The following is an 11,052-nucleotide window of genomic DNA, read 5'->3' as shown; positions in this document are numbered from 1 at the left end:
AAAACTGACAGGATTTTAGCGTGGTGCGGTAGCTTGCCTTGCTTCGGGTTGCTTTTTAAAAGAGTATAATTTCACTTTAAAGGATTTTCCTCTGACTGCTCAGAAATTGTAACCGGTAACACGCTTATCTTACTAGCCAGCTTAAAGCTGGATTTGCCAGAAGGCTTTGAACAAGTAAATGCGACTGAAAACTTGTCTTAAAAGACAATTGTTTCTTTAACTTCTTCGAGTGGCTTGGAACCTGGTTAAAGTTCACAGGCTAGAAGATTTTTCTTTTTTTTTTTTTTTTTTTTTTTTTTTTTTTTTTTTTTTTTTTTTTTATTTCCCCTTTCCATCCTAGAGATCCAGCAACCCTTGCAGCTGGCCATAAATGAGGACCAGGCTTTGCCACTCCGTGCTTTCACAAGGTATCGTTAGGTCAGCAAAGCCATCAATTAGGCTGTCTGAAGTTTTATCACCAGCGCAGCAGCAATAAGTGCCGGCCCAGAAAGACTTCTGCTCCTCGCAGCTCCCGCAGCCGGCGCCGGTGCAGGCGGGGGTCGTGGGGAGGTCAGTGCCAGCCGGGGCCGACCCCTGCGGCCGGGCGAGCGGGGACACCCCGCGCAAGGCCACCGCCCGCCCCGCGCTCGGCCACCTTTCAACTCCTTAGAAACCCCCAGTCACAGGTACATGTGGTTAATATTAGGTCCAAAATAACATTTTTTTTTCCCCCTCTCCAACCGGGGCGGTTGCTGAGGCTTTAGAGCACCGATAAAAGCAGTTAGTTGGCTGCAGAGCCTGGATTTAATTTTACTGGTAATCCAAAAATAAGTGCTTGCATATTTCTTATTAGCTTAATGCGCAGCGATCCACATCGGCACAAGCTAATTCAAATTAATTTCCCTAAAATAATTTTAAAACTTGCATACTCGCAGAGTTTCTTTCCAAAGAGGGCAATTTTCTATCACTCAGGAGCCACGCTTGTTTTTGTCCCCCCTCTTTGTGTTTGAGAACACTTTGGAGCCTTCGCGCAGGTTTTGTGTGCTATTGCACAGCTCAGGCTTTCGGCTGGTGACCCTTAAGGAGTGCTAATGAAGTCGAATACTAGTGTTTAATCCTCTTCAGAAATACTAACATGCCCATCATCCAAAACAGCCTCCAATAATTGCCATTGGGCCCGATCCAACGCCTAGCGAAGTCTTTCAGTCAGTAAACTGAAAACTTAAGTTCATCTGCTCATTTAGTAAATTGCTAGCCTTTACATAGCCTCAACTCCACAAGGCCTTTTGTTGCACTCCCCTCCTTCCATCCCTTCCTTCCTTTCTCCCTCCCTTCCTCCCTCCCTCCTTCCCGCCCCCCGGTTAAATTCCTTCGCAGATAATAAAAGACGGTGGCACACCTTCGATTACATCTTCCACAATCACAGTCGTGGAAATTTCATTAGACAGATGCATAAATGCTACAAGTAACACTAAAGGGCTCTTTTGCATCTCTCTGTTTACATCCAAAAGACACTCTTTATTCTCTAGGAAAAGTATAATTCAGTTGTCAGAAATGTCATCCTGCCTCAGAATTAGTCATGACTTCAGGTATTAAAATAAAAACTCAGACACAGTCGATGTACTTGTTTATTCCCTTCTGACTGCTGCATAGCGAAGGCATCTCCTACCACAGGATTGTGATTTGGAGGCATGTTTCCATCCTCAAAAGTCCTCAAAAGCCCTTAATTTGCTGAGTTACTTTCCAGCAACATTACTGTGCTGACCAAATGGAGCCCCTGACCTGAACCTCCTCCATCCAGCATGCCATTTATCAGCTAAACTTAAGGCCAATAGAGATTACCAGGAAAGCCTGATAAGACTGTTTTCTCTTCTCCGATGAGCTTCTAATGGTGTATACAGATGGCAAGGTTTTAAAGAACGGAATGAACGCTTATTTAGGCCTGTAAAAAATCACAGACAACAGAACCCACCCACCCCACCCCCCGGCACGCATACGTTTTCCGTCTTACTAACCCCTTTTCTTCAATCAGGCCACTCTTCAGGGAAACCAAATTGCTTTTTCGTTTTTTATTTAAACCCCAACCACTTTTATTATTTACATCTGGTGGTCCCCTTATTTATGTCCCTCTCTACTTCCCTGCACACACACCCCGGCTCGCAGGGCTGCGAAGCATTATGGGCCTCGGCTCTCAGCGGGAGAACTCGACACTGTCTTCAAACAAATAATTAAGGGGAAGGTTAAAGGTTCACCCAGAGGTCATAGCTTTGGATACTCCTCAGAAAGTTTACATTAGGAAGAAATGGGTGCCCTCTGAAGTGTTTTTTCAATGGGATCGCACAACAAGGCAGAGCATTAAGAAAATTCTAAGTCCTGAAGGGTTTCAGGTGACAACTGCTTTACCTCTGTGAACACATAAGGTTGGGATATTCCACTGCAGCCTTATATATTTAATGGCCACTACAGAGTAAGCTTTTGGGGCTGGTGTTGATAAATCCAATCTTGCTCAGCTGTTCACTCCCAAAAGTTCTTGGTCTTATTTTATTCTGCTGATATGAATAGTGCCAGCCTTTCAGTGTGAACTCCACACAGACGTAATTCACTAGTTATTTTAGAAATGGGAGTTAAAGCCCTAAAAATGAGTCCCCCAGTCTTTGTTACCATACAGAAAAAAAAAAAAAATTGAAAGTGTTCACGTTTGTTCAGTAAATCTTGCAAAAATAGTGCTCGGGTTTGATTTCTGATTTCATTATTTCTCCATTTTAGTTTTGCACATGTCCATAACTGCAGGTGCAAATGATGTCCTCTAGACCAAAAAAACTTCATCTGAAGACATGCTGTCATATTCTTAGAAAGATATAGGAGCACAGAGGCTGTAGGCATTATGGTTCCACTGAAAAATCCTATCTATAACTGGCATCAGTTATACCTACCAGTGGGTACCTCTGAAAGGTGACACATGAATTTGTATTTGTAAACTGCATGTGGAAAGCAGACACGAATTTCAGGTGATGCTAAAAATCAGATCCTAGTAGCTACATCACATAATGCATCAGCACAACTGGTAGACAAGGGCACAGAACACAGTGTTTGGGGATTAATATTTATTCTTTATACTGCCCTGTAAGTATGCACAATGCATAACATAGAGTAACCACAGTCAATGCCTTGGACTTTTCAGTTTTTGGGGGCTTCTTTTGCGTCCCTTAGGGAGACATCTCCAGGGCCAAAGTAAAGCAAAATATAGCCTTTAACACACTGCTTCAGATTGTGCATTGCAGAAACACTGCAATGCTATTTTGGCAGAAATGTCTTCAAAAGGCATTAAGAGACAGGTGAAAAAAGAGACCACCAATGCCACTATTTCCAGTGTTATTTGGAATCTTATAAAAGAAGAATTCACAGCTCTGTTTCTGACACTAATTGCCTGCCTTGCTCATACCTTTCACCCAGAGGCCAAAGATTGAATGGCCTGAAAAGATGAGCAAAATCTATCAACAAGACATGGATTCCTTTGTTACTCTTCTGTTAATAGTAATTCCTATTATTTGGTTGATAGCAGCAGTTAGAGAACCCGATGAAGCTCATTCTAACTCCACACCACACTGCACAAGCACATCGTCCAAGAGAACTCAGGGTCTGAACAGATTTCCAGGCAAAGCCTGGGGGAGAGGAGAGACGCCTTCTCCCTGTTTGCAAAGGGGAAGGGAGACAGAAGGAGATTAAGTGACAAGGCCAAAGTCATACAAGAGATCTTTGGCAGAGCCACACACCCAACATAGATTTCCTCAGTCCTCTTTCAGCGCTTCTACAATCTGCTATCCATATGTCATCTTTCCTTTGTTCCCCCAGCTTAGCAGTCAGGCACACTGGCAGGGGACTGCAAAGAGAGCTCACATTGCCACTGTGTGCGCCTTACCTGCTGCGTAGACAAAGAGGGGTCATCAGCCTCCAGGGTTGTGAGGCAATACCTGCACAAACTCCACATTCATGTGGTACTTGGTCCTCATTCCAGAATGATAAATGAGGTGTGCAATGGTGAGAAATCTATGTCTATGTTTAATGAAAATCTCACTTCCAGGATTTTGGAAAGGACAGATTACCGACCTCACTTATTCAAACAATAGCCATCTGAATCCAAAGAAAGTTTTTTGCATCTTGTGTTTTTCTTTAATTTTTTCTTCTAAAGCAGACACATATATTGCCTATAGCCAGCACCTGTCTTTCTCACACAAGTAGTTCCAATAACAGTGGGACAATTTATGAAAGCACAACGAAAAAGATTTGGCTCAAAAAATGCACCAATATGGACTTTCAAATGAACACATTTCATTTTTATCTGCTTCCAGCAAAAAACAGTAGAGCAGTAAAGGTATACTAGTGAATATGCACTGTAGTCTGGTCATTTGGAAGCCCTAGTCCTAATTGGTTCCTACCATTGCTAATTAGCATGACAATATAATCTGAATATATGCATTTAATTGCATCTCTTCAAATAGAGCCTTGAGTTTCTTTGTCCAAAATGAACGTGTATTCTGTACACTATAGGAAGTCTTGTAATTAATCTTCTTTATATATTTATCATATTTTATCTCGTCATATCAAATTACGCTAAACTCACATTTACATAATACATTTTATTTTTTGTAATAAATAATGTTCAGATAAAATCACAGAAAGAGGTTTCAGCGAAGTGTGAAAGAGAATAAAGAGCAAATAAATATCTTTTAGTCTGCCTGCTCAAGTCTGGCACATTCAAAAATAATTTTGGTTGCTGTTTCCACTGTCTTTTTTATACATACTGTACATGTGTTCCAAACCACTGTGATCACTCCATGACTGAATCTGAGTAAGATTAGTTCTTGAAATGAACTGTTAGTGGCTGTAGTGATTGGTAATCAGAATTAGAAATATCTCCAACTTTATGACTATAATGGAAAAATTACTTTAAGTATGTAGGATCACAACAGGTCTTGTTTCAGGAGGATTAATTGAGTGAAAGCTTAGGAAACTTTAGTTCATCCCCAAGTCGGGGTCTAATCTGAACTCAAGCAGAGAGTCACTTGTATCTATGTCTGATACCTTCCATGAGATGATCGAGTGAGAAACTGAACCAGTCTCCCACAGCAGAGTGTATTGATCCTTCTGAGAGACTCTGGAGCAACATGGAGCCACTCAAAACTTTTCAGTATCAGTCTTCAACCTGGATTTTCACTTTAAATATCCACCTCTGTTAATTAGGTATAAAACAAAATTGCATTTATTAAAAAAAAAAATCAAACAAACAGCCACTGCATACATGGATTCTCAATTCTTTATGTGAAAAATAGAGAAACAAACAAATTTGAAATGAATTCACCTTCAGTTCTCTAAAAGGATTAAGGACAAGGAAAGTTTTGCCTCAATTTATACTTTATCCCAAGAAGACACTTCTGCTCTTTCACTTGGAAAGAACAGAGATACTGAAGGAACATTGCCACAGGCTGTCATAGGCATAATAAAATAAAAGTAACAAGAATAATACAGGGTTAAAAATGTTTATTTTCTGTCATCTGAATAAAAAGCCTAATTTTAACATATTTTAGACACCTGGAGGAAAAGTCTAGCAAGATTTTTCAATAACCTGCCAAGTGTAGATGAGAAGCTCAGCTCTTATTAAATCTATGTAAATGGAAGCTGAGTTTGATGAATAAATGGGGTTTAAGCACCTGCTTCAGTGCTTTGCTAAGTAGGAACCTAAGAATGCTTTCTAAAAGATTTTCCAAATGTTTTCACCTTGGACAGGAAAATAAATCTTTGCCTAAATAATATTTCAGCATTTGGACTATGAACATGTCAGTGTTTAGCTCAGTAATATATACTACAGTGATCCCTTGTTGGCCGAGAATGCCCTAATTTGGAAGGGAAAATAACCAATCTAAGTTAAATCTAAGTCACAAAAAATGTTTTCACAAGTAACTGAGAAAATAATTTCTTTCCCTATCTGAAGGAATCACTTCAGAAATCGTGAGGAGGTCATAGCAGTCTGAAAGAATGCATTAGAAAAAACTACTTTGCAGAAACACTTCTATCAATATACACCCACCCCCCACCTTTACAACAGTCTTTGTCTATCACCCAAATTTTTATCTGAGCAAGCAAAATCTAGTTATCTTAGTTTATTTAACTTCTTTCAGTACATATTCAAAACTGACAGAATTAGGTTTAGGTGTCCTTCTGTACGTGTATGTACAAAAATAGTTGAAAAAGTCCTTGTTTATGCTTCACTGAATCTATGCCGCACCTGGTTACCAACTCTTATTTGCAGCATTCCTTATAGGAAATTAAAAAAAGCTGAGTTAGTCACCTGGAAATGAGCCATCTGAACAAGGCTTCCCTAAGTCATGAATATTGAGAAATGGACTCGCTTACACAATTGGCTTTGAGAGGAAGAGGGAGGGACAGGCAAGTTCACTCCCTGACAAAACTTCACATAATTTTAGACAGCCTTGTTAGAGGAAAGGTTCCTTGTTCGTATTTGTTGTTAGAGGGCTATGGGCAGCTTAAACTGATTTACTTGTGCTAACTTAGACATCTTACGTCTTTCAAAGGTGTGATTCAGAGGACCTAAGTCAACATCCACGTTTGGTGGAGAGAAGGCTCCAGAAGATGACAGAGAGCACTGAGCTGAGTGCCTGAGGCAGCTTGTGGCAGGCAGTTGAATGTCCCAAAGACCTCTGCTGCATCTTGTACGTTCATGCTGGAGATCTCAAAAAAATGTTATGCTACTCGGAGTGTGTGTTGTTGGAAATCATCAGTTAACCCATCACGTAATTGTGCGGCTGTCCTAAAAACCCAGAAACGTAAACAGTGCCCTTCTTGGTGTTTACTCTGTAAGTTTTTCAGTTGTTGCGCCACATTTTGAAACTGCTCTTCTCAGACACAAGATCTAGAAAATTGCTTGAACAGACTCTCACATAACCATCATCTCCTGGAGCTGGGACCTTGAGTTAACATGAAATAACTTGAGCCTTGCGATAAAATCATGAGAATTGGCAAGACGGGTATCTATTCACCTCAGAGAAAATCTGTCTCATTAAACATGTAACTCGGTTTCCAAGTTGCCTATTGGGCACGGAAGGAAGGGCTTTGGCCCAGCCAAGGAAGGCCACGATGCCTACCAAGGGGAGCACCTGCACTGCTCCGCAGTCTGCGGGAGCCACCCTGCCCTCCCTCCGAGGGCAGCGCTTTGTGCACAGGACCCTTTCCCCACAATGAAAGCAGACAGCCATGAGGCCCCGGTCGCAGCTGGGGGCTCCTCAATGATTCCCCTATGAATCGGGAGGCACCATGGTCCCCTTGGCTCCTCTGCCTACCTGTGCCCCGCTGCTTCCATCGGTCTCTCCTCCAGCCTGGGGCCGTGAGGGCCCTCTGCCGAGGCCGAAGCCAGTCCGCGCTGCGCTGGGGGTGGGTGCCCAGCACTGCTGGCACCGGAGGAGCTGCCGCTCCCTGCTGCGGAACGGGGCTGACCCCGCGTTTCAGGCTCCGGTGTCCCCAGGTGAGGCCTCCCGCTGTGCGGCAGGGCGCCATCAGGGGGGGCCAGAGCGCTGCTGCCGGGCCGGGGGTCCCGCTGCCCCAGGGGCACGGCTGCCGCCTCTGCGCCCGGAGAGAGCGGGGTGGAGACTGGGCCCCGCTCCCATGGTGCGAAGGTGGGGACTGCGCTGTCCGGGGCAGCGGGCAGGCACTGAGACCCCGCTGTGAAGGGGAGATGGTGGGAGGTAGGGGCCCACCTTGGCATGAGAATGTTGAGGAGTTTGCCCTCCACACCCGCGCCTGCCACGGGGTAGGCATGAAGCTCCTCACAAGCTCTAAGGAAAGCTCATTTGAGGTGGAATGGTATCGTCCCTTCTTCCCCCTGGGTTCCTGGCCCTGGGTGAACATGGGCCTTTGGGTGCACGCAGCTGCATAGCAGACACTGGCAATGGCTGTTACTCTTCCACGAGCACCATCAGATTATTCATGTATGGTTATTTATCATGCACCGTAAAAATGATCTTTTAAAGATACTTGAAAGCATGGGAGGAGACAAACAGACATACTTCCTTAGCTATTCATATCTTACAGATAAAATGCAAAGTCAATAGACATAAGCTGTAGTATATAACCTCGTCCTGTACTTGATTTATGGCAGATGGGAATCAACTGGAAACTGAATCACTTTGAAATTTTTACTACTCACATTAAAATTCGAGGTTTGTGTACATACGTCTTGCGGAGATGCTAAATACAACTTTAGCTAATTTGGCATGTGCTGTGATTTGCTGGCACGAAGACATCCATGTTCAAGGTAGATAACAGGTCTCCTATCAAATCATAAGTAACTCATGCATTTCAAGATGTGTTAATTTATCATCTTAAACTTATAGGAAAAGATTTCCAGAACTAATGAGGGTCTAGCATGTTGAAAACACACACAGCTTATCTAGCTTCTTACATAGCAGTTGAGAAGCCTCATTTTAGGTAACTTTTTTTTTAATTATTTTTTTAAAGTGTAGTTTTAGAATAATATCATGTTGAAGTGTATCGCACATCTTTTTAACTATTTCATATTAATTTTTTTAGACAGTTCTAAATTGACTTGAAAAGGAGAGTTGTCAACAAACTTAACATCTCTTTAACTTCCCTGATCAAATTAGACTAAAGCATTAATTCTCCTTCTTACTTTTCAGTGGAAACTACCGAAGTAGCAACTTGCCAAAAATGCATAAAGGTGTTTAGCAATTATGTATTGGGTATGTTTGAAGAGATCAAGGTGCACTCATATGTCCTATGCTATGGATATCTCTGATTAGCTTGTCATTCTACTCTGAAGAAGATGTAGCCCAACTCTCCTATACTGTGTAACAGGCCAGCTGTTAGCTGTCTGTCAAGCACCTAAAGTGGACAAGTAGTCCAGGAGCAAAAATGTCACTCCTTTGATCTGGCAAGGAGCAGCTGCTGATTTATAGAGTAGGACTTTGTTCTTCCGTTCTATTTTACTTTCTTTCCTAAGGCAGAACCACAAAATCCAGCAGAAAAAAAAAGGTGCCGTTCTCTGCAACATCAACAAGCTCTGACAACTGCAACAGGGTTTTTCTTGGCCCTAACAAAGCTCTCAGGCATCTCCTTTGACGCTCACCTTTTTTTTTTTTTTTTTTTTTTTTTTTTTCCCTTCTTCTTTTTGCAATGCAGTAGTTATTGTTTAATTCAGCTTCTGTAAATGGAATGGACTGTGGCCAGCAAGCCTGGGGCATAAACACACCTGTATGAAAGAAGCCTTATTGTAGCAACCATCTACAACCAACCTGCACATGCACTACCAGTTCGTGAGTTCAGAAGGAATGTTCCATTTTCCCTGGCAGTAAATTTTGCCTTAAGATAACAATTTTTTTGTACCCACTGTCCTGTCTTGACCATGCAGCTCGTACAGTTTTTCATTGTTATTAAAATCTGAAGGAGAGAAATATGTATTTTTCTACTTGTCAACCAGTGGATCTCAGGAAATTGGATCCGAAGAGGCCACTTTATAAAAAACACAGACAAAATATATTTATAGAAACACACTGCTGAAAGTTGGAGAACTACTGATCCTAGAGATGCCTGTTCTGTTTCAGAGACAGTGATACAGTCACAGCTACCTCAAGCTTATACTGCTGCAGATTCTCCTCAAAAAAAAAGCACTTTGAACAACACGTACTCAGTGAGAAATAGCATTTGATGCAACTAACCAGACCACAGCTCTGCCAGCCCAGAGTCAATGCTCCATTCACTTCTTTTAGACTTGGAAGGTGCTGAGCAGATCCTGTGAGGTGATCAGTCACTACACAGGCTGTCAAACTCCTGCCTCACCCATTGGAACAGCAAGCGAGTTTTTCTGTATTTCCTTTCTGATCTGTTTTCAAGTTCATTGGCTAAAAAAAGAAATCTACGGGCCACAAGAAAAGGCTGCAGCAAAATGGTGCTGGGTGGGAGAAGAGCGGCTTCTGTGTTTACGAATGGGTAAGGGAGCCACACAGCAAGCTGTGTATTTGACCCTGGTATATGTCTACACACATGCTGTGTTCACACATTTTTATACTGTAACTTTAAAAACAGACAAAAAGGATTACAAAAACAAAGATGTGAAGAGGTGAGGGTGGTGGGGGCGACATCATGACTACAAGATCTTTTGCATATATGTTAGCTTGTGGAAATAAATAAGAACTATTACAGCCAGGGCCCTAAGGGAGGCAGGAAAATGATGATGTACAGGATAATATAAAATGATATATTAAAAACTGTGCTGTCAGTGGAACAATAGAATATTAAGCAAAAGTCCATAATAATTGGCAGATATTTAGCTGTAGACATCTTTCTCTGGTTGGTGGGTACTGAAGTATACGTGAGAGGAAAGAGAACTAGTTAGACAATTAGAAGTAATGGGCATAAATAACACACTATGTATAAATACATCCTCCCTTCTCCCATGTTATAGCTCTTACCCAGATACACCTAATCACCTCTCAGTAAGTCATACCTACATGCTGGCATCCCCTGTGTTTTGCTCTTTGCACAGCCTGGTTACTGGAGAGTCAGCTTATGTTAATCTTCTTTCTTTCCCTAGATGCAGAATCATGTTCATTTTTCCCCTTTAATTATTCCAATACCAGTGGCAAGTCTTTATCAAGCCAGGGAGCCTGGTTTGATACTGGCTTAGTATCTACAGATGTATCAACACCAGACACCATGGGACTGCAGCCTGCCATCTTATGGAATGCATGCTCCACCGTGAGTGTATGTATGAGCAGTGCAGGTGTGGGACAGCTATATAATTTAAGTGTGCTGAAACAGAGAGGTAATTATAGAGATCTGATAAGTGTCATACTGGTGAATCTTTTACTTTGTCTAGTCACATTTTGTGTTCTCTGTATCACACAGGGAATCAGGGGAAAACGCTCTAAAAATATTTTTGAGTTTTTCAGTATGTGACTGTATTTCATGTACCCTTGTGTCTTAGTTGCTGTGAGCCAAAGTAGTTTGGAATCATGGAGTAGAAAAGAATTAAAAAACCACCAT

The 11,052-nt window shown here is 42.0% G+C and overlaps 1 protein-coding gene across 3 annotated transcripts in view; it reads right to left on the bottom strand.

Annotated features, from left to right (window-relative positions):
• MEIS2 (Meis homeobox 2) overlaps positions 1 to 11,052 on the bottom strand; it is a 174,054-nt gene that overhangs the window by 6,697 nt on the left and 156,305 nt on the right. The gene's annotated exons all lie outside the window — the stretch shown is intronic.

Source organism: Calypte anna, chromosome 5A (genome assembly GCF_003957555.1).
Source record: "Calypte anna isolate BGI_N300 chromosome 5A, bCalAnn1_v1.p, whole genome shotgun sequence".
Classification (NCBI taxonomy): domain Eukaryota; kingdom Metazoa; phylum Chordata; class Aves; order Apodiformes; family Trochilidae; genus Calypte; species Calypte anna.
This window is presented reverse-complemented; position numbering and strand designations above follow the sequence as displayed.